Source organism: Rutidosis leptorrhynchoides, chromosome 10 (assembly GCF_046630445.1).
Source record: "Rutidosis leptorrhynchoides isolate AG116_Rl617_1_P2 chromosome 10, CSIRO_AGI_Rlap_v1, whole genome shotgun sequence".
Lineage (NCBI taxonomy): Eukaryota > Viridiplantae > Streptophyta > Magnoliopsida > Asterales > Asteraceae > Rutidosis > Rutidosis leptorrhynchoides.
Window position 1 is genome coordinate 62,470,495 of NC_092342.1, and position 26,352 is coordinate 62,496,846.

Consider the following 26,352-nt stretch of genomic DNA (forward strand, 5'->3'; position numbering starts at 1 on the left):
TTGTACTAGTCTTGCTGTAGACACCCGCTGCTTTAGAGATGTCACCGCATGAACATTCATCTTGCATTCATAAACATTATTACTTTTGAAACTATGATTTGTAACGACCATTGAGGTCACGTACAATTATTAATTGCTTCTATTCATAGAAGTATACTTTTGATGTAAAACATTCGACGTTAGTTATGATGTCACCTTTTATCATGAATGTAAACTTGTTTTGAAAACGCATATAGTGTTTGACCTTGTAATGATCCTGTTGTTGATGATTCGTACACGATGGTTTTGTACGGGGCATCACATTTGGTATCAGAGCATTGGTTGTAGGGAATTAGGTTTCATTAGTGAGTCTAAGACCGACCCGAGTAGGATTCACTAATAGGACTAATCTACAACTATCTAGTTTACTTGTTTCCGCTGAACTTACTGCATGCTGCTGCTTACTTTTACTGCTATATGCCGTATGCTATTACATGATTTCACTACTGCATGCTATTATTTACTTTCGATTGCATGATACTTGTTGTTATTGCCATACGACTTACTGTTACACATGATCTAGACTGTTATAGTTACTTGGCCTAATACGTGCTTGCTTTATGACTTACTGACATGGAAAATTTATTTTTCCTTGTTCAGATGTCGGATATTCCACCTGCTATCATTTTGGGCAGCGATTCAGACACTTCAGCCACTTCACCTGCCGATGTTGCCGATCCTTAGATCCCGTCGGCGACACACTCTAGTGACCCAGGTGCTTCGTCCTCCGGAGCTAGTAGTCATGCGCCTGCCCCAGTGGGTACTGCAGACGGAGCCCAGTACCTCCCGGAGATTCCAGCTCCACTTGCCCCAGTACCTCAGGAGCCACAGCACCATCCTGGTGGTGTTGTGATTCCCGCAGAATTTGGGGAAGGTCCATTCCGTAATCAGTATCGTCATTGGTGCCGACGCTCTCCCTATGGACGTTTGGTGCCACTCATGCCTTTCAGATACCGACAGATTATGGCCGCCCGAGGAGAGCCAGTACAGCCACCCGTGCAGCTACCTCCACATGATTCAAATGACCTGTCATCCGACGACTCATCCACAGACGACTCTAGTGACGATGACTTCGACGAGGACGACCCTGATGATGCACCTGTACAGCCACCCTCTACCCCGCCAAAGAAGCAGTACCATTTCGATGGTACCGTCATTCCAGGGATCAACGGAGGTCAAGCATTCACTAACGCATATGGTCGGCGTCGTAGGGTTACAGCCCGTAAGCGGCTTGTGCCGTATCCTGCTGATCCCTTCATCCGTAAGCCTTACCGCTTCGCAGCCTCTACATCTGGAGCCGGACCGTCTGCACCACCAGCTCCACCAGCACCACCCGTACCGCTTGCCCCACCATCTCCCACTGTCGAGGAACTGACAAGGGAGGTGGAGATCCTCCGTGCTCGGGTAACTGAGCTCGAGGACCAGATGTCTCACGTATTGGACATCCTACACCCACCTTCACCGTAGGGCTTTTGTAGTAGGTTTCATTATGTAATCTAGTTGTAGTTTTATGTATTACTTATGTATTGTACGAACCTTTACAGATGTATGCAATTTATTATTAATGAATGGAACTTTGTGTTGTTTACTTTTTGCACAAGTGTTCTGTTTACGTTACTGTACGATGGTTTTGTGATATCGGTATCTAGTTGCTCTACTTAATTAACATGTGTTGTGCTGTTTACATGTTGGTTGTTGTATACTGTATTATTACTATTTGAATGATGGATTTTGACTTGAGTCACAATTTTTGTTTAGAACATCATGGCCAATGGACGATCAACACCTACCGCAGCCCAAATCGAGGAGATGATCAATGAATGAGTCACCGCAGCTTTAGTGGAAAGGAACCTCCAAGCTCCACCGCCACCGCTACCGGTTATCCAGTCCATTCGTAATGGGTGCACGTACAAAGGGTTTCAAAGCTGCAAACCCCAAAACTTCAGTGGAACAAAGGGGCCGGTTGGTCTCACTAGATGGTTCGAGAAATTAGAATATGTGTTTCGAGTTAGTAACTGCTCGGAGGTGAATAAAACCAAGTTTGCCTTATGCACGCTGTCTGACGGCGCACTAACACGGTGGAACACGTTGGCTCAAGCAAAAGGTATTGATGAGGCATTTGCTACTCCATGGGAGGAATTCAAAGGGGCCCTGATTGAAGAGTATTGTCCGAGAACTGAGATACATAAGATGGAGATTGAGTTTATGCAGTTGAAGGTTGTAGGGAATGATCTCGATGGGTACAATCGTAGGTATTTGGAACTAGTCCTGATGTGTCCTACCATGGTCACCCCAGAATTCAAGTGTATGGAGAGATACTTGTGGGGAATTCCTAAGTCCATTAAGGGAAATGTCACCTCGTCTAAGCCACCTAATGTCCCGGAAGCAATGCGCATGGCACATACTTTAATGAATCAAATTATCATCGATGAACCGGAGAAGGCTAAGTCTGAAGTGGGTAGTAGTGAGAAGCGCAAATGGGATAACAACATGGGAAGGACCTATGATCAAAACCCGGCGAAACGACATGAGGGTTTCAGAGGAAACAACAACGGTGGAAATCCCAATCCGAACACCAACTCAAACCCCAACTACAAGGGTACCCTACCACAATGCAAGAGGTGCTACAAGCACCATACTGGGTATTGTAACATTGTTTGTGAAAAGTGCCAACGGACTGGACATATCGGTAAGGACTGTAAGGTCACCACCCTGAATGTGAAGGCAAACCCCAGTGGACCGAAAAAGTGCTACGAATGCGGACAGACGGGCCACTTCAAAAATGCGTGTCCCAACAAAAGAAAGGACGAAGGACCATCGCGTGGTAGATCTTTCAACGTTAATGCAAGGGACGCCCGTGAGAACCCCGACTTGGTGTCAGGTATATTCACTATCAACAACCTATTAGCTTCTGTCTTATTTGATACTGGTGCCGATAGGAGTTATGTATGTAGACACTTTTGCGATAAGATTAATTGGTCGTTAGTTCCTTTAAAGGAGAGCATGCTTGTAGAGGTCGCCAATGGAAAACTTGAGAAAGTTGACCATATTATTCAAGGAGCTATTATCAACGTAGCTGGTGTAGATTTCGAGATTGACTTGATACCCATTAAGTTGGGAAGCTTTGATGTTATTGTCGGTATGGACTGGTTGACCAAGATAAAGGCTGACATTATCTGTGGAGATAAAGCTCTTCGTATACCACACAGAGAGGGCGAGCCACTGGTTATTTACGGAGAGAGATGTACCTCGAAGCTGAACCTCATTAGTTGGGTGAAAGCGCAAAAGATCATGAAGAAAGGACATCTTGCTATGCTAGCACATGTGAAAGCATTAGAAACCGAGGTGAAGAGTGTGAACGATGTTCGAATTGTGAACGAGTTTTTCGATGTCTTTCCGGAAGAATTGTCTGGATTACCGGCACCGAGAGTAGTAGAGTTTCAGATCAATTTAGTGTCAGGAGCAGCACCTGTAGCTCGAGCACCTTATAGACTCGCACCCTCCGAGATGCAAGAATTACAAAGCCAACTACAAGAACTACTAGACCGTGGATTCATCTAACCAAGTTTCTCGCCTTGGGGCGCACCTGTTTTGTTTGTGAAGAAGAAGGACGGATCCTTCCGCATGTGTATCAACTACCGTGAACTCAACAAATTGACGATCAAGAATCGGTATCCTCTTCCCCGAATTGAAGATCTTTTTGATCAACTACAAGGATCGAGCGTTTACTCTAAGATCGATTTGCGATCCGGTTATCATCAGTTGAGGGTGAAAGAGAGCGATGTAATGAAGACTGCATTCAGAACTCGTTATGGTCATTATGAGTTTCTCGTGATGCCATTCGGTTTAACCAACGCACCTGCCGTGTTCATGGACCTCATGAATCGTGTCTACAAGCCGTACCTGGATAAGTTCTTTATCGTCTTCATAGATGATATCCTCATCTACTCCAAAAGCGAAGAAGAGTATGAGCAACATCTTCGATTAGTGCTTGAACTCTTGAGACAAGAGCAACTTTACGCCAAATTCTCCAAGTGTGAATTTTGGTTGAAGGAAGTTCAATTTCTGGGTCATGTTGTGAGCGACCAAGGTATCAAAGTTGACCCCACCAAGATTGAAGCTATCAGCAAGTGGGAAACCCCCACTACTTCGACTCACATTCGTCAATTTCTAGGTCTCGCCCGTTACTACTAAAGGTTTATTGAAGGTTTCTCTCTGATTGCGCGTCCTTTGACCGCGCTGACTCACAAAGGGAAGAAGTTCATATGGGAACCCGCACATGAATCAGCATTTCAAACATTGAAGAAGAAGTTAACCACCGCACCTATCTTATCTCTTCCTGAAGGCAGTGACGATTGCGATGCTTCGAAAAGTGGTTTTGGTTGTGTACTAATGCAACGAACAAAGGTTATCGCTTATGCTTCTCGTCAATTTAAGATTCACGAACGGAACTGCACTACTCACGATCTCAAACTTGGAGCCGTTGTCTTTGCGCTCAAATTGTGGAGACACTATTTGTATGAAACTAAAAGTACTATCTTCACCGACCACAAAAGCCTTCAACACATCTTTGATCAGAAGCAACTGAATATGAGACAGCGTCGATGGATCGAGACACTAAATGACTATGATTGTAAACTTCGTTATCATCCTGGCAAGGCCAATGTCGTAGCTGACGCTTTGAGCCGAAATGAGAGGATGGCACCTCTTCGTGTTCGGGCTCTGAACATCACCATTCATTCAAATCTTCACAGTCAAATCCGAGCGGCCCAAGAAGAGGCTCTCATAGAGAAGAACTTACGATATGAATACTTGAACATTCTCGTCTCTAAATTCGAGGTTAGGGAGTCTGGACTCCGATGCTATACCGGAAGAATTTAGGTACCTCGTTATGGAGATCTATGGAGTCTATTACTTGATGAAGCCCACAAGTCGAGATATTCGATTCACCCCGGAGCGGGCAAAATGTACCACGATCTTAAGGAACAGTATTGGTGGCCGAATCTTAAGAAAGACGTTGCAACTTATGTTGGTAAGTGTTTGACTTTCTCGAAAGTTAAAGCCGAGCATCAGAGGCCTTCTGGGTTACTTCAATAACCGAAAATCCCGCAATGGAAGTAGGAATTGATAACAATGGATTTCATCACCAAACTACCAAAGACGGTGGGCGGATACGATACCATCTGGGTTATCGTTGACCGTCTTACCAAATCTGCACACTTCTTAGATATGAAGGAAAATGATATGATGGAGAGACTTGCTCAACTATACATCAAAGAGGTTGTGTCTCGTCATGGTGTACCTTTATCGATCATCTCAGATCGCGATCCGCGTTTTGCTTCTAGATTTTGGCGTTCTTTACAAGAAGCCATGGAAACCCGTCTAGACATGAGTACTGCGTATCACCCGCAGACCGACGGATAGAGCGAACAAACTATTCAGACTTTGGAGGACATGTTGCGTGCTTGTGTCATTGATTTTGGAAAGGCCTGGGAAAGGCATTTACCGCTAGCCGAATTCTCGTACAACAACAGTTATCACTCGAGCATTAATGCTGCACCTTTTAAAGCATTGTATGGCCGCAAATGCCGATCTCCTATTTGTTGGGCCGAAGTAGGCGAAACGCAACTCACCGGACCCGAGGTAGTCCATGAAACAACGGAGAAGATTGCTCAGATTCAAGCGAGACTTAAGACGGCCCATAATCGTCAAAAGAGTTATGCCGACCTTAAACGTAAAAACTTTGAATTCAACGTAGGTGACCGTGTAATGTTGAAGGTTGCACCTTGGAAAGGTGTGTTTCGTTTTGGAAAGCGCGGAAAGTTAAACCAGCGATATATTGGTCCTTTTGAAATCTTGGAACGTGTTGGACCTGTTGCATACCGTTTGGATCTTCCAACACAATTGAGCTCAGTTCATCCTACCTTCCACGTGTCAAACTTGAAGAAGTGTCTTGCTGCACCCGAACTTGTCATACCACTGGAAGAACTTACAATTGATGACAAACTCCACTTCGTGGAAGAACCTGTTGAAATTATGGACCGTGAGGTCAAAACTTTGAAACGCAACAAGATTCCGATCGTCCGAGTACGATGGAATGCCAAACGAGGACCTGAGTTTACCTGGGAGCGAGAGGATCAAATGATACAAAAGTATCCCCACCTTTTCCCAACTCCGCCATCTACCTCAGCTTAAAATTTCGGGACGAAATTTTCTTTAACGGGTGGGTAATGTAACGACCCTGAATTTTCCAACGTTTACTTATTAATAGTTATTATTAATACTTGTGTTTTAATGAATGTATTTTTAATATACATTTACTTGTTACCGCGATTGACTATTAATTGCCCGACACGTCTTTGTGACACACGTACATTACACGAATAATATTTTCAGATATTATTTACATTCATGATTAAGTTTTATTAATCATTTTTAATTAACTAAGGTTACTAGTTAATTACTTGGGCTTTATTGGATTTATTTGTTAACTACTTGAACTTGGGCTTTTATTAGAGTTAGTGGACTTAGAAGCCCACTCTAGTCACCTTAATGGACTTATTAGCCCATCACTTATGTAAGTATTACTTTTAAGAGGAAACTAGTTTGATTAATACTTATGGAATCTAGTTACAACACCATTACACCATGTTCCCATGCAAGACCACCTTATAACCATCTTTTTGAGCCAAACACATGAAGAACCTAGTGGACTAATCCCTCCCCCCCCCCCCCCTACTTGATGAAACCGTCGGCCACCCTTGGAAAAGGGAGAGTTCAAATTTTTTTTTTTTGACTACTTGTTCTCTAGTATACTTCACTCATACTTCATTCATTCCAAACACACACTTACTAGCTCTCATTTTTCTCTCAAGTTTTTTTCTCAAGTGTGAGTTCTTTAAGACTTTTTCTTCTCTTCTTTCTTTGCCTAAAACCGAAACCAAACACCTCTTCATCATCATTCTTTGTTTGTTTTATCACTTGTTCTTGGTTATTGTTTAGTTACTTGTCTTTGTTAGTTGTTACTTATAAGTTACAAGAATCAAACTACCTAGTTTAATTCGTCATATTATCTTGTATTTACAAGAACACACAAGAACCTAAACTTACTAGTTTATGGTTCAACACTTAATTCTTTGAAAGATTGAAAGTTCATGTTGTAAAATCATACTTGAATTCATGTTAATAAACTTAAAAGTTTACTTCCTTAAAGATCAAGACTTTGGCTTGAATCTTTAAAGTATGAACAACCATGACTTGTTACTTGATTATTTAGCTTATTTCTTCATGTTATACACTTTTTAAATTCGTGATTTTGGTTATGATTGGTCAAGTGTTACTAGTTAACTTTGATCTCATTTTTCTTGAACAAAAGTTAACTTGAAAGTTCAAGAACATGGAAGTGTAACTCTTTAGTTATAACTTCACATACTTTTGAAAGATCTAAGTTCTATAGCTTATGGTCTACTTAATTTGTTATAAACAAAAGCTTGAAAGCTTACATACACTTTACAAGGTGAAAATCTAAGTTTTGTAGCTTATGGTTTCATTAAAGTAAAGGTTCAAGTGTTATTACTTAGGATTTAACTTAATAACTTTAGATCTAGACTTTTGAGTCTTGGATCTTCAAGATCAAACTAAGAACGATGTTCTACAACTTAAGATCTTGATTAGTTAGTTTACTTTCAAGTCTGTAGTTCAAATATTACTTTTATAGTTCATGTATGTGTCGGATCTAAGATTTTGATGTAACTTTGGTTCATCAAGCTACTTGCAACATTTAAATGAGTTGTGCTACATGTATTAGACTTACACAAGTGTTATTATGGTCAAACCTTGGTTAAGATGATGCAAACACATCAACGAGTTGTACACTTGAAGCTATATGCATCAAGGATGAGAACCGTGATAAGCATCGAGCACCAAGAACCCACCGGAACCTACTGTTTACTATTTTCTGGAATAGACCCGAATACCTGGGCTACTGTAAATGTGATTTTCAGTTAGATCTATTCGAGTAGATAATTTTTCGTTTAAGACTAGTCTTAATCCGAGTTACGGTTTAGGATCTATGGCCCTCCGAGTGTCACTATGTCCTTTAACGTTGTGCTGAAAATTCTGACCTACTCGCACTTAGAACGTCGCCACGGTTAAACGAAGATGAGTTTGCTTCTGGAATTTTTACCACAACTAAAGTACTCATATACGGAGCCATGGCCACTAGTCTCACCTTATTTCAGTAGGTATAGAGGCCGTGGTCACTGATCAAAGTCAGCCTTTGTTTTAAACTCTTTTCTAGAATGAAACTTACTTTACACCTTTTGTTTGATGATGAATGATGATGACCCTTAAGACCTAATTTACATACATTTAAACCTATTGGGACGATTTACTGACTTATTACTATTTGACTTAGGTTGAGGACTTTTCGGACCTACGTACTTGCTTACTTCCCGACTCAACTTTACTACTACCTTACCACTGTGAGTTATAGCATCCCTTTTTACTTTAACTATTTTGGGAACTGAGAATACATGCGCATTTTACGTTTTACATACTAGGCATGAGTACTTAAACTTTATATATGTGTGGTTTATACAACGGCATAAACATTCCCTTTAGCTCGGTAACGTTTAGTCATTGGTTTTTGAACCGGTGAACGCGAATCTTAGATATGGATCCATAGGGTTTGACATCCCCACTCGGGCTAGTAGCGCTAGCATTTAACGGGTGTTTAATACTTCATAAACATACGCACTAGCCAAGTGTACTTTCAGGGAGTTATAAACGTTAAGTTAGTTACCAAGTGCCCACGGTTAAACATATACTTTACATACTATTTTGAAACGCTTGTTGAAGCACTGAAATCTCGTGGCCTACCTTACATTAATGTTATATTTAAACTATAGCTCACCAACCTTTTTGTTGACGTTTTAAGCATGTTTTTCTCGGGTGCTTAAGGTTACTTGCTTCCGCTGTTGTACTAGTCTTGCTGTAGACACCCGCTGCTTTAGAGATGTCACCGCATGAACGTTTATCTTGCATTCATAAACATTATTATTTTTGAAACTATGATTTGTAACGACCGTTGGGGTCACGTACAATTATTAATTGCTTCTATTCATAGAAGTATACTTTTGATGTAAAACATTCGATTTTAGTTATGACGTCACCTTTTATCATGAATGTAAACTTGTTTTGAAAACGCATATAGTGTTTGACCTTGTAATGATCCTGTTGTTGATGATTCGTACACAATGGTTTTGTACGGGGCATCACATTAACTACTTCCCATTTCAAAGTACCCAAATCTCTATTGAATATTAGACAAAAAAATATAACAAATGAGCTTGTCAAGCAGAATGTAAATTAAATAAATATCTAAATAAGCAAAGAATTTAACAAATAAGTCTTATTGATGTACACAATCTGTGAGCAGATGTGATGACCCAGAAATTTCGACTAAATTTAAACTTAATCTTTGTATGATTAACATTTCCGACACGATAAGCAAAGTCTGTAAAACTGAATCTCAAAATTTTTGAATTACTTTTATATATTTAAATACCCTTCGGTTGTTTTCGACGATTCGCGAACAATTATATGTAAATAGATACATATATACTATAACATGAAAAGGTAACAATGTATTAATTGTTTGATACCGTACATTAAACTTATTGGTTTAAATATCTATTTGAATGTATATGATAAGTTGAAATATTTATTATTAAAATTTATTTATAAATAACTTCCAATGTGTATTTAAAAAACTGATGTATGTATATTAAAAAGATATATACATATATATAATAAACGATAGTAACATTCTTTTATTGATTCAATTGATATTTAGATAAGTTAACTAAAGTGTTTAAGATGAACCAGTTAAACACTAATTTGCTACAGTGTTTTCAAATTGCCACATTACTCAAAATGCTACAGTGTTTTCGAAAATCACTATTTGCTACAGTGAAATTTGGCTTTGCTACAGTGAATTGCTACAGTAAAATTTGGCTTGCTACAGTAACTTTGCTACAGTAAAACACTATTTCAAAATGAAAATGTATATATTATATATATATTAACAAATAGCGAGACGATGATTTATAGAAGTAAATGACCAAAACATTTGAAAGTTTAAGTTATACTATGAGTGGTATAGTTTATGAATAATTTAAGGCTATATTTTGACAAAGGTACGTGACACGAAACGTAAAATGCAAGTGTTCTAAAGGTACGAAAGGACATTCGAAAAACCGGAACCGGGACATAAGTCGAGTGATGACGTACGACTTATCGGAACAAAAATTACAAGTCAACTCTGCACGTGAATTTAATATAATATATAATTAATTATATAAATTATATAAATTATATTTATATTAATTTAATATTATGTCGACAAACAAGAAAACAAAAATTTGTGAGCTGGAATCTGAGGCCATGCGATCGCATGGCCACAAGCCTATAAATCCATGCGATCGCATGGAGGCAAAAGTCTGGCCTGATGCTATAAAATGGCATTTTGCTCGACACATTAACACACACATACATATTACTCCGTATTTATTTTATTATTATTATTATTATTATTATTATTATTATTATTATTATTATTATTATTATTATTATTATTATTATTAATAATCTTATTATTATTATTAATTAGTATTATACATAAAATACTACGACGAGGCTATGAGCTTGTCACTTTCAAAATGGTTTCCAAGCGAGCTAAAGCTAAGAAAATTATGGGTTATTGCCAAGAAAATTATGGGTAATGTTCGGGGGTATTTTTGTGAATCAAAACTCGTGTTTATCATCTCCGATGCGTCTACGTGCTTTCCTACAATATTGTATATCAATATTAAATAGTGAGTTTCATATGATCCCTTTTACTCTCTACATTTTTGGGCTGAGAATACATGCAAATGCTTTATAAACTGATTTACAATATTTATATGCGTGAGTTTCATTGATCCCTTTTTAATTGCTTTTGCAATATATATTTTTGGGCTGAGAATACACATAATTTATTTTAAACGCAATGGATACAAGTACATACTTAATTCTACACTGAGTTTGAACCGAATATGATGCACAATTTGGAGAATATGATGCACAATTTGCAGGCATCACAGGCAGCACCGGTAGCACCACTAGAACCAGCAGCACAACCAACAACAGTACCAATACCACCAACAACAACATCCGCACCGTAAACCTTAACCTCACAATCTGTCCCACGAGTATCAACCTCATATGCACTGTAGGCACCGAAGAATACTAATAGCCATAAACGATGAAGTATTAATTCATAACTTCATTGGAGAAATATCCTGCGACGATTATGTAATCTTTAATATAGAAGAGATTATTCGTTTCTAGTTCCAACCGAAAACCAAATGAGTTTAATAACTCATTAAATCTATATTACATATGAAGGAAATATACATACATATATTTTCATAAAGATTGTAATTGAAAATCCTTTTGTACAAACTGTTAATGATGAGAATATTTTAACGGGTAGGTAATACCCTAGAAATATATAAATTCCACATTAATATGTTACACTATACATTCTTCAATTCTGATTCAGCAATCATTAACTATACTGCTCAAACCTATAGATATACGTATCTGTTCATCGCAGAATAACCATTTTCATTCAATTTCATATTCTGATTTCGATAGATCAGAATCCAAGTCAAGATTAAATGAAAAACATCACTCTTAGATTCCTACATCTTTCAAAACCATGCTTCGAAAACCATGCTTTGAATTCAGAACAGTACTAGAACATCATATGATTAAATTTCGCGTTCAAACCCATCGAAATTCTTGGAAACACTTCAACTAATGAACAAACGAGAAGACAAACTAACTACACAATATCTACGAGAAGAAAGATTTGTACTTATAATCATATATCTGGAAAGCTCTCGAAACCTAAGTAAAACTTTAACACGTATCTGTGATAAATCCTTCGGCATTATTATTACTGAAAATAACCTTGCAATTCCTTTTTAAAAGTATCCAGTATTATCACCCATTCAACTAGTCAACGACGACCTTTCAGACTTATAACTTTGGCATATACGTTTTTGTTACTGGGGAACCTTTTATGTTCCACCATATTAGCAGTAAATGTACCAGCGACTCCGTCACTCTGCTATTTGAATCTCTCCGGAAATCACTATATATACATTGAAACCCTATCATGTACTCATCCACATCTTGTAACAATAGTTGCCGTTCCAACTATCAGGAATTTGCAATCAGTATTTTGAAATCTTGCAGCACGTCTAGGCCAACAGTTATATGTGTACATATAACATCTACCTCCTCGAATTACATACTTCGAATGTGAAGTTTCCGAAAAACACCCCAAACTATGAAACTAGTTCTCTGAAATTGGAACAATGCTGATGAAGCAGCAAAAACTGTAAACGACCTTAACAGTCAAAAGTTTGATGATAAAGAATAGTATGGTGGTAAAGCTGAGAAAAAGAGAAGGTTTGAAACTGGAAAACGGATTGAGCAAAGTATGAAGGAGGGTTGTGGATAAATCACAAAGACTAAACCTGCCTTCAAAGAATACAAATGATTCAGTATCTGCTGAAATCATTAACGAATACCTTGCTACTAACTCAAAATCCGTTACGAACAAATCTTCTTCATCATTCTTCGATATTAGAAATTCTAAGATATCATCGTATCTTTTATTATAAATATCCTCGATATTTCTGAAGATATTTTCATAAGCATTCTTATCTGAAATCATTCATCTCTTCGCGCTATCTGTATTACATCATAAAAGAAACTATTTTAGTTTCTAAATTCTGAAACCTTCAAGTTTAAAATTTGAATGTTTTGAAGTAGTGTTGGGAACTGAAGCATGAATTAGTATAATATAATGACACTTGATCAACGTGATTATATTACAGTAAGTCATGCTGAGTTTCTAATGGAACGTGATAAAGGTTCACAGATCCCACCCTCATAATGAACCATGTTACATAACTCTTTTATTCTATCTAACCTCTAAACATATCAAGAAAATATTTTCTTGATGATTCGGTCTTTTCCGGATATTCTGGTAATTTGACAAATCAAGATCGTGCCATTACGATTACCTTCTTAGAACATTAACTATGTTCATTCTGAAATGTATAGCTACGAATTTTGGACCAGTATCCGATTGACTTAAGGTCGGGAAGAGAAAACGAAAGCATGAAGCTCCGAAATATAATGGAAAATAAAAGCCAGATAAAAACACATAAATTTACAAACCGTGTATATCAATGCGTATAGCAATATAAAGACATGGAAGAATGATAAATACAACTATCCCTAGAGCATAATAGAAATAAACAGATTCTTCTGGTGGGAGCTGGAAAAGAAGGATGAGTGTGGCAAACGTCAATATTAGGTCAAGAACCAGAATTGGATTAAGCATTTTCACAATCTTTTGAATGTATTAATTGGGAAAGAAAGTAGGAGTGGTGAAAATAAATGAAATGGAAGAGGTCAATTCATAGCGAAATATCAGACATAGCAATCGAGGTAGATTACGCATTTAATCAAAGGAAATCATAATTTCCTTAATTCCCGAAGAATCAAATCTTATTTAGATAATAAAGATTTTCTATTCCTTAAATTCCGAAAATCAATCGTTACTACGTCAAGAGATAAGACGCATCTCTATTCTCCATTTCACTCTATTACGATAACTTCTCTTATACGCTTCGAGTAATTGAATTGTTTTATCCATATTACTCAACGGTAATAAAATTCTATTTATCAACTCATATTCGTCATGAAAATATTTTTATTGTTAGCCATGATGACCTCACTCAAATTTCGGGACGAAATTTCTTTAACGGGTAGGTACTGTGATGATCCAGAAATTTCGACTAAATTTAAACTTAATCTTTGTATGATTAACATTTCTGACACGATAAGCAAAGTCTGTAAAACTGAATCTCAAAATTTTTGAATTACTTTTATATATTTAAATACCCTTCGGTTGTTTTCGACGATTCGCGAACAATTATATGTAAATAGATACATATATACTATAACATGAAAAGGAAACAATGTATTAATTGTTTGATACCGTACATTAAACTTATTGGTTTAAATATCTATTTGAATGTATATGATAAGTTGAAATATTTATTATTAAAATTTATTTATAAATAACTTCCAATGTGTATTTAAAAAACTGATTTATGTATATTAAAAAGATATATACATATATATAATAAACGATAGTAACATTCTTTTATTGATTCAATTGATATTTAGATAAGTTAACTAAAGTGTTTAAGATGAACCAGTTAAACACTAATTTGCTACAGTGTTTTCAAATTGCCACATTACTCAAAATGCTACAGTGTTTTCGAAAATCACTATTTGCTATAGTGAAATTTGGCTTTGCTACAGTGAATTGCTACAGTAAAATTTAGCTTGCTACAGTAACTTTGCTACAGTAAAACACTATTTCAAAATGAAAATGTATATATTATATATATATTAACAAATAGCGAGACGATGATTTATAGAAGTAAATGACCAAAACATTTGAAAGTTTAAGTTATACTATGAGTGGTATAGTTTATGAATAATTTAAGGCTATATTTTGACAAAGGTACGTGACACGAAACGTAAAATGCAAGTGTTCTAAAGGTACGAAAGGACATTCGAAAAACCGGAACCGGGACATAAGTCGAGTGATGACGTACGACTTATCGGAACAAAAATTACAAGTCAACTCTGCACGTGAATTTAATATAATATATAATTAATTATATAAATTATATAAATTATATTTATATTAATTTAATATTATGTCGACAAACAAGAAAACAAAAATTTGTGAGCTGGAATCTGAGGCCATGCGATCGCATGGCCACAAGCCTATAAATCCATGCGATCGCATGGAGGCAAAAGTCTGGCCTGATGCTATAAAATGGCATTTTGCTCGACACATTAACACACACATACATATTACTCCGTATTTATTTTATTATTATTATTATTATTATTATTATTATTATTATTATTAAGATTAATATTATTAATAATCTTATTATTATTATTAATTAGTATTATACATAAAATACTACGACGAGGCTATGAGCTTGTCACTTTCAAAATGGTTTCCAAGCGAGCTAGAGCTAAGAAAATTATGGGTTATTGCCAAGAAAATTATGGGTAATGTTTGGGGGTATTTTTGTGAATCAAAACTCGTGTTTATCATCTCCGATGCGTCTACGTGCTTTCCTACAATATTGTATATCAATATTAAATAGTGAGTTTCATATGATCCCTTTTACTCTCTACATTTTTGGGCTGAGAATACATGCAAATGCTTTATAAACTGATTTACAATATTTATATGCGTGAGTTTCATTGATCCCTTTTTAATTACTTTTGCAATATATATTTTTGGGCTGAGAATACACGCAATTTATTTTAAACGCAATGGATACAAGTACATACTTAATTCTACACTGAGTTTGAACCGAAAATCCCTTAGCTTTGGTAACTAGTAACTGCCGGTTATAAGAACTGGTGGGCGCAAGTAGTAGTATATGGATCCATAGGGCTTGACATCCCCGTCCGAGCTAGAGCACTAGCCTTTTAACGGACGTATGCTATTTGAGAAGCGTACACGTTGGTTTGCGTGTATTATTAAGATGATTATACAAAGGGTACAAATTATATAAACGTTAAAGTTTAGTTACCAGGGTGCTCAATTTTGTAGAACCGATTGATAAACGTTTCGGATGAAACAACTGAAATCTTGTGATCCACCTTTTATGTAAAATCTATTGATAAACGTTTTGAATAAAACAACTGAACTTTTGTAATCCACATTGATATACGGATTATGTGTAATATTAAAACTATGAACTCACCAACCTTTGTGTTGACACTTGAAGCATGTTTATTCTTAGGATTCTAGAAGTCTTCCGCTGTTTGCTTATACGTGATACAAGATATGTGCTTGGAGTCATACATGATATATACAAGAAACTTGCATTCACCAAACCATTACCATGTATCTTATTTTGACTGTATTGTCAACAGATGTATTATTGTAAACCATTTAAATGGTGATTGTCTATACGTAGGAATCATCAGATGCTAAAAACCTGGAATTTATATATTCATTTATGAAATACCTTTTCAAACGAATACAATGTTACAAAATGTATCACATAGAGGTCAAATACCTCGCAATGAAATCAATGAATGACGTGTTCGTCCATATGGATTTGGAGCGATCGTCACAGTTGGTATCAGAGCGTTGGTCTTAGCGAACCAGAATTTGCATTAGTGTGTCTAACCGGTTATTGTTAGGATACATTAGTGAGTCTGGACTTCGACCATGTCTGCATGATAAAAGTTGTTGCTTATAATTTTTTGTTAGAAATTACCTGCTTATCATTCCTTGTGTGGAAAATTACCTGCTTATCATTTGTAGTCTAGACACACCTTATTGCATGAATTGCATGACTAGTGTATAGACACAATGAATATCTTAGCGTATCTGTTACTGTTACCTTTACTTGACAGTTTCCAAAAGTTTCTCCGTAATTTGCGGATCCTTTGTACTATATAAAGGTATTCTATGTAATTAGAATATCATCCAATATCCAAAAATCATTTCACATCGAAAATTATTTATCTAACCGTGTAAGATGAATTCGGAAAGTAATTCGAGTTCTTCGGATTCCGATATGAATTTCCACCTGAGTTCCGAAAGCAGTGTAACCGGAATGAATCAACCAATCAGTCATCACCAATTCTGGATGAATTGGGGATGGGTTCGTAATCAACTTAATCAATGGAGACAAGAGGAAGGCGATCCTTTCCACCAACCGAATTCACCTCTTGGTGAGGAACCTGAGGCACTTACCGGCGAACCCGTTCGAAACACTATCTTTACCCTCATTTCCAGGATATTTCGCAATGATTATATGATAACTAGAATTTTAAACTTTATTCATCCTCTCGTACCAACCGCCAATCATCCCGGAATAATAGAAGAAGTTAACGAGCTTCGCGCTCGAGTTGTGGCTTTGGAGAATATGATGCACAATTTGCAGGCATCACAGGCAGCACCGGTAGCACCACTAGAACCAGCAGCACAACCAACAACAGTACCAATACCACCAACAACAACATCCGCACCGTAAACCTTAACCTCACAATCTGTCCCACGAGTATCAACCTCATATGCACCGTAGGCACCGAAGAATACTAATAGCCATAAACGATGAAGTATTAATTCATAACTTCATTGGAGAAATATCCTGCGACGATTATGTAATCTTTAATATAGAAGAGATTATTCGTTTCTAGTTCCAACCGAAAACCAAATGAGTTTAATAACTCATTAAATCTATATTACATATGAAGGAAATATACATACATATATTTTCATAAAGATTGTAATTGAAAATCCTTTTGTACAAACTGTTAATGATGAGAATATTTTAACGGGTAGGTAATACCCTAGAAATATATAAATTCCACATTAATATGTTACACTATACATTCTTCAATTCTGATTCAGCAATCATTAACTATACTGCTCAAACCTATAGATATACGTATCTGTTCATCGCAGAATAACCATTTTCATTCAATTTCATATTCTGATTTCGATAGATCAGAATCCAAGTCAAGATTAAATGAAAAACATCACTCTTAGATTCCTACATCTTTCAAAACCATGCTTCGAAAACCATGCTTTGAATTCAGAACAGTACTAGAACATCATATGATTACATTTCGCGTTCAAACCCATCGAAATTCTTGGAAACACTTCAACTAATGAACAAACGAGAAGACAAACTAACTACACAATATCTACGAGAAGAAAGATTTATACTTATAATCATATATCTGGAAAGCTCTCGAAACCTAAGTAAAACTTTAACACGTATCTGTGATAAATCCTTCGGCATTATTATTACTGAAAATAACCTTGCAATTCCTTTTTAAAAGTATCCAGTATTATCACCCATTCAACTAGTCAACGACGACCTTTCAGACTTATAACTTTGGCATATACGTTTTTGTTACTGGGGAACCTTTTATGTTCCACCATATTAGCAGTAAATGTACCAGCGACTCCGTCACTCTGCTATTTGAATCTCTCCGGAAATCACTATATATACATTGAAACCCTATCATGTACTCATCCATATCTTGTAATAATAGTTGCCGTTCCAACTATCGGGAATTTGCAATCAGTATTTTGAAATCTTGCAGCACGTCTACGCCAACAGTTATATGTGTACATATAACGTCTACCTCCTCGAATTACATACTTCGAATGTGAAGTTTCCGAAAAACACCCCAAACTATGAAACTAGTTCTCTGAAATTGGAACAATGCTGATGAAGCAGCAAAAACTGTAAACGACCTTAACAGTCAAAAGTTTGATGATAAAGAATAGTATGGTGGTAAAGCTGAGAAAAAGAGAAGGTTTGAAACTGGAAAACGGATTGAGCAAAGTATGAAGGAGGGCTGTGGATAAATCACAAAGACTAAACCTGCCTTTAAAGAATACAAATGATTCAGTATCTGTTGAAATTATTAACGAATACCTTGCTACTAACTCAAAATCCGTTACGAACAAATCTTCTTCATCATTCTTCGATATTAGAAATTCTAAGATATCATCGTATCTTTTATTATAAATATCCTCGATATTTCTGAAGATATTTTCATAAGCATTCTTATCTGAAATCATTCATCTCTTCGCGCTATCTGTATTACATCATAAAAGAAACTATTTTAGTTTCTAAATTCTGAAACCTTCAAGTTTAAAATTTGAATGTTTTGAAGTAGTGTTGGGAACTGAAGCATGAATTAGTATAATATAATGACACTTGATCAACGTGATTATATTACAGTAAGTCATGCTGAGTTTCTAATGGAACGTGATAAAGGTTCACAGATCCCACCCTCATAATGAACCATGTTACATAACTCTTTTATTCTATTTAACCTCTAAACATATCAAGAAAATATTTTCTTGATGATTCGGTCTTTTCCGGATATTCTGGTAATTTGACAAATCAAGATCGTGCCATTACGATTACCTTCTTAGAACATTAACTATGTTCATTCTGAAATGTATAGCTACGAATTTTGGACCAGTATCCGCTTGACTTAGGGTCGGGAAGAGAAAACGAAAGCATGAAGCTCCGAAATATAATGGAAAATAAAAGCCAGATAAAAACACATAAATTTACAAACCGTGTATATCAATGCGTATAGCAATATAAAGACATGGGAGAATGATAAATACAACTATCCCTAGAGCATAATAGAAATAAACAGATTCTTCTGGTGGGAGCTGGAAAAGAAGGATGAGTGTGGCAAACGTCAATATTAGGTCAAGAACCAGAATTGGATTAAGCATTTTCACAATCTTTTGAATGTATTAATTGGGAAAGAAAGTAGGAGTGGTGAAAATAAATGAAATGGAAGAGGTCAATTTATAGCGAAATATCAGACATAGCAATCGAGGTAGATTACGCATTTAATCAAAGGAAATCATAATTTCCTTAATTCCCGAAGAATCAAATCTTATTTAGATAATGAAGATTTTCTATTCCTTAAATTCCGGAAATCAATCGTTACTACGTCAAGAGAAAAGACGCATCTCTATTCCCCATTTCACTCTATTACGATAACTTCTCTTATACGCTTCGAGTAATTGGATTGTTTTATCCATATTACTCAACGGTAATAAAATTCTATTTATCAACTCATATTAGTCATGAAAACATTTTTATTGTTAGCCATGACGACCTCACTCAAATTTCGGGACGAAATTTCTTTAACGGGTAGGTACTGTGATGACCCAGAAATTTCGACTAAATTTAAACTTAATCTTTGTATGATTAACATTTCCGACACGATAAGCAAAGTCTGTAAAACTGAATCTCAAAATTTTTGAATTACTTTTATATATTTAAATACCCTTCGGTTGTTTTCGACGATTCGCGAACAATTATATGTAAATAGATACATATATACTATAACATGAAAAGGTAACAATGTATTAATTGTTTGATACCGTACATTAAACTTATTGGTTTAAATATCTATTTGAATGTATATGATAAGTTAAAATATTTATTATTAAAATTTATTTATAAATAACTTCCAATGTGTATTTAAAAAACTGATTTATGTATATTAAAAAGATATATACATATATATAATAAACGATAGTAACATTCTTTTATTGATTCAATTGATATTTAGATAAGTTAACTAAAGTGTTTAAGATGAACCAGTTAAACACTAATTTGCTACAGTGTTTTCAAATTGCCACATTACTCAAAATGCTACAGTGTTTTCGAAAATCACTATTTGCTACAGTGAAATTTGGCTTTGCTACAGTGAATTGCTACAGTGAAATTTGGCTTGCTATAGTAACTTTGCTACAGTAAACACTATTTCAAAATGAAAATGTATATATTATATATATATTAACAAATAGCGAGACGATGATTTATAGAAGTAAATGACCAAAACATTTGAAAGTTTAAGTTATACTATGAGTGGTATAGTTTATGAATAATTTAAGGCTATATTTTGACAAAGGTACGTGACACGAAACGTAAAATGCAAGTGCTCTAAAGGTACGAAAGGACATTCGAAAAACCGGAACCGGGACATAAGTCGAGTGATGACGTACGACTTATCGGAACAAAAATTACAAGTCAACTCTGCACGTGAATTTAATATAATATATAATTAATTATATAAATTATATAAATTATATTTATATTAATTTAATATTATGTCGACAAACAAGAAAACAAAAATTTGTGAGCTGGAATCTGAGGCCATGCGATCGCATGGCCACAAGCCTATAAATCCATGCGATCGCATGGAGGCAAAAGTCTGGCCTGATGCTATAAAATGGCATTTTGCTCGACACATTAACACACACATACATATTACTCCGTATTTATTTTATTATTATTATTATTATTATTATTATTATTATTATTATTATTATTATTATTATTATTATTATTATTATTATTAATCTTATTATTATTATTAATTAGTATTATACATAAAATACTACGACGAGGCTATGAGCTTGTCACTTTCAAAATGGTTTCCAAGCGAGCTAGAGCTAAGAAAATTATGGGTTATTGCCAAGAAAATTATGGGTAATGTTCGGGGGTATTTTTGTGAATCAAAACTCGTGTTTATCATCTCCGATGCGTCTACGTGCTTTCCTACAATATTGTATATCAATATTAAATAGTGAGTTTCATATGATCCCTTTTACTCTCTACATTTTTGGGCTGAGAATACATGCAAATGCTTTATAAACTGATTTACAATATTTATATGCGTGAGTTTCATTGATCCCTTTTTAATTGCTTTTGCAATATATATTTTTGGGCTGAGAATACACATAATTTATTTTAAACGCAATGGATACAAGTACATACTTAATTCTACACTGAGTTTGAACCGAAAATCCCTTAGCTTTGGTAACTAGTAACTGCCGGTTATAAGAACTGGTGGGCGCAAGTAGTAGTATATGGATCCATAGGGCTTGACATCCCCGTCCGAGCTAGAGCACTAGCCTTTTAACGGACGTATGCTATTTGAGAAGCGTACACGTTGGTTTGCGTGTATTATTAAGATGATTATACAAAGGGTACAAATTATATAAACATTAAAGTTTAGTTACCGGGGTGCTCAATTTTGTAGAACCGATTGATAAACGTTTCGGATGAAACAACTGAAATCTTGTGATCCACCTTTTATGTAAAACCTATTGATAAACGTTTTGAATAAAACAACTGAACTTTTGTAATCCACATTGATATACGGATTATGTGTAATATTAAAACTATGAACTCACCAACCTTTGTGTTGACACTTGAAGCATGTTTATTCTCAGGATTCTAGAAGTCTTCCGCTGTTTGCTTATACGTGATACAAGATATGTGCTTGGAGTCATACATGATATATACAAGAAACTTGCATTCACCAAACCACTACCATGTATCTTATTTTGACTGTATTGTCAACAGATGTATTATTGTAAACCATTTAAATGGTGATTGTCTATACGTAGGAATCATCAGATGTTAAAAACCTGGAATTTATATATTCATTTATGAAATACCTTTTCAAACGAATACAATGTTACAAAATGTATCACATAGAGGTCAAATACCTCGCAATGAAATAAATGAATGACGTGTTCGTCCATATGGATTTGGAGCGATCGTCACAGCAGATAATCATTTTTCGTCTTTTGTTGATTCATATTGATCGAATCAAATATAATTCCTTTGTACTGTTTGCGAGATAAAACATCACCCAGTGGCCGCTAGAAAATTAAATTACACTTGTTTAGACTATTAAATATACCTAAGAAATTGATATTGCTTGATTTACGCATGTTTTACCTCGCAATATCATCCTCGTTTTTAGCAGATTAATGAGCTTGGAAGGGTTTTATTTGAGCAAATTGATGTTTCATGGCTAGATATCACTACTTGGTGTAAAATTGACCAACTTTGGCCAAAAAGTGAACAAAAAAGGTAAAAACCAAGACAATACAGAATTTCAGCAAATGCGGCGCATCAAAATGGCTAATGCGGCGCATCTCTAGTGCAAATTGGACCCTTTCAGCACCAGAATCTTTGGAAGTGCAAAAAATGCGGTGCATTTATCATATAATGCGGCACATTCACTCAGATAAATGCATCGCATCCCTCATCTAATTGCGGTGCATCACCTTATCGACCACCAAATGCGGTGCATCTATCAGCTAATGCGCCGCATCTTCACTGTTTTGTGCAGAATTTCTGTCAAGGTTATAAATAGAAAATGGGATTAGGTTTTTGAGAGAGCTGTAGTTTCTACCTCAAATTTTACCCTAAAAACCTTAATTTCATCATCTAGTGGGAGATTAAGGCTTATTTGGAGGATTAAGCTCAAGCTCAAGCAAGTTTAGTGTTAGATCTACATCATATTTCCATTTGGGTTGTAATTGTCACCTTTATCTTCATTGTTTTCATTTAAATATACTTGTAATAGTTGGAATATGTTGGTATGATTTTTCGTATAGCGGGTGTAAGGTACCAGTACAGAACACTATCCGCCTAGCGTAGAGTGATTGAATGTTGATTGATGTTTTCCTTCGAGAAATAATCCCTGCAGACCCAGAACACGGATGAGAGATCCGTGGGGTGGCCTCAATCAAACTGTGGATCAATCTGTAATTGATCCGTATAGCGTTCTGCTGCTAAGCGATTAATGTTTTAAAGTGAGAAAGAACTGTGTGAGAGAGAAAGTGTACTTCTCTCTGACTGAAGTTTAAATTAGATGATCATAAATGCAGTGACCCAGGGGGTCTATTTATAGGCGTAGAATGTCCGAAATTCTCGGAATACACGTGTCAGGCACTGATTAATTCTGTTATGCGAAGTATCCAGAACCGACTTTGGCGTTGATGACGTGGTTGCGTGCTGTTCACGCGCCAAGTAAAAGTTCTTAAGCATAGAAGCTTCCTGCAGGGCTTACGCTTGACGCTGGGCGGCCTACTGAACGTTGTGCGGCAAATGCTAAAAACCGCCAAATATTGTCATCTTTTGTGCTCTTTGATCCATTTTTCTGTATAAAAATGTGTTTTTATGCGTGTATCTCCTAGGATACACCATTAAGTCCCCCAGTTTAATGTCTTTATTTTTGTAAAAAATAAAGTCATTAAACTAAAAACAAAAGATGCTTTTTTTCTCGAAGACACAAAACTGCTGCAGTCGTCTATTTTTCTGTGTTGACATCATGTTCCTAATTATGAATTTGCCCCCAAAAACCTTTTTGATTTATTTTCGAAATTTAAATTGTTGCTCAATTAATCTAGTTCATACACGTAGCTCGATCACACCCTTTCATCGTCTACCAATTTGATTATAAATAATCCGTTCCCCTTTCATTTTTCCTTTTCTGAAAACTGATCATTTGCTTTGAAGATTTCTTCAATTACTCATATAGCGATTAATTTGTGCAAGGTCAGTTCTCGCTTATTCTTCTTCCCTGTTTGTATTGTTTTATTTTGTGCACTATAATGACTGAATCCAGCAGCACTTCTTCATAGAAAGATAATCGCGATATGAGTACTATTCCTTCCAACAGCACCGAAGCCGAAATACACCAGTTGTGCATTGAGCATAGAAATCTTAGATTACTAAATCCGATGGTTCCTTCCACTAGTGATAGGGCCAATAATCCTCCTGAGAAGATGATTACCCTCTACAAGCTTCAATTAACTGTAGGAAATCTCCGTATTCCTCTTTATTCCTTTCTTCAAAAAATTCTTGCCCATTACGGAATAGGTCTTAGTCAAGTTCATCCTCTAGGGTTACAAAAAATTATACTTTTTGAAATGTACTGTAATGCCGTAGAGGAAATACCGAATGCAAATATTTTCCATGAGTTGTTTAGAACTCGATTAGTTAGCAAGTGTTGGTATACATTTGACTGCAAGCCAAGTAAGGCTTTTACTAGGACGAAGGAATCTTCTTTAAAAAATTAGAAAGAGCTCTACTTTTTTGTCAATGAAAGGGTCATTCAAGATGCTTGGGCAAATGTCCGTAAGTGGAGGAAAACAAAAATAGGAGTGAGTAAGTCAACCACTTTATCTGATGATGAGAGGACAACAGTTAAAGACTGGAAGGCATTGGAACTTCCACAACGATCGTATGCTGATAATGAAGCCATTTTAGTCCTCTGTAACATGAGTGATAACTGGCGTACTGGATTTGTGCCAGTGTTGCACTGGAAAGGCTGTGGTAGGGATTTTTATGAACATACTATACTTGTACTATGTCTCTATGAATTAAATGTATATGTTGTTGTTTTATGTTTTCTTCTTTTGTAGAAGAAGATATGAAGGTCTACAAATTGTTTCAGAAAGCCAATTTGGATCCCCTGTCTGTAACCGAATGACCAAAGACTACTGCCGAACTTGAGGCTGATAAAATAAAGGATGCTGAGTTCGAACAACAATTAAAAAGTTCTGAACGGCCTACGGAAGGCGAAGGCGGCAGTGTTGCACATCCTTCTTCGTCTGATGTAGAAATCATTGAGACCACCCCCAAACCGTGTGGCACTAAGAAAACTAGTAAACGCTCAAAGCGTTTGTGGAAGCGTGCAGCGGGTAAAGCTTCTAAAAAATCAAAGAAAAGAAGTATGCATTTCTCTTATGCCTTTTTAATAATGTCTATAATATGTTATAATGCTAACTGTATGCTCATTTGTTATATGAATCAGAATTGATTCTGTCAATACAAGATGATGAAACCACTGTTAGTGGTGATAATAAAAAAGGTGAAAAAGCTGCTGATGATGAAGATGATAATGATGATGATGAAACTAATGACGATACTTTTGAGACTCCACCCTTCAATAATCCATTATTTTCAAAGGGAACTAGCACAACACAATCTTTTTCTTCATTCCAACCGCCTTCAGCTATGCCGTTGGCCGGTTTAAGAAGCTTTTTGGAGAATCCTGTCAATAAATTTGACAGTTTTGTTAACTTTTTGAAGGTAAATATCACAGCTTGATTCATGAAGATCAATTTATAACATATAATTGTTTGCAGGTTATGAATATATGTTTATTTTGCAAGTAAACACAATTGCTGAGCTTTCTTCCTCTCTATCCACAATGACATATAAACAAAGTTGCCAGTCTACCGCTGCTGCAATGATGCTTCTGAATCATCATGTGATGCATGGACTTAAGATGTAGGAAGCTCAAGAAACCATTGTTGCTAATGCTGTTCATAATGCCCAGAGGCTGAAGAAACTAGTGGTTGATGTAAAAGATGTTAATTTAAAGTGGAAAACAGCAATGGACTTGGAAAAAAAGAAAGAAGAAACTTTGCAGCTGGTTGAAACAAAGTGTGTTACAGAGAGAGTAGAGAAGGAGAAAGTGATGGAGGAAAAGGAAAAATTGTTAAAGGAGATTGAAGATTTGAAGAAAATGTTAGAGCAAGAGAGGTGTGTTGTTGAAGAAAAAACTATTGTTGCTGCTGCTTTTGAAAAGAAGTTTGTTGAGTTAAAGGTTGGTATTCCTACCCTTGTGCAGAGGGTATTGGGTTCTCAACTTGTTGGCCAAACTTTCCACAAGTATCTAGAGGCTTCCATTGAGAAGGATCTTTCGGATGCTACTGAAAAAATTTTAAATGCCCTTCCTGAAAAACCAGATCCTTTACCTCCT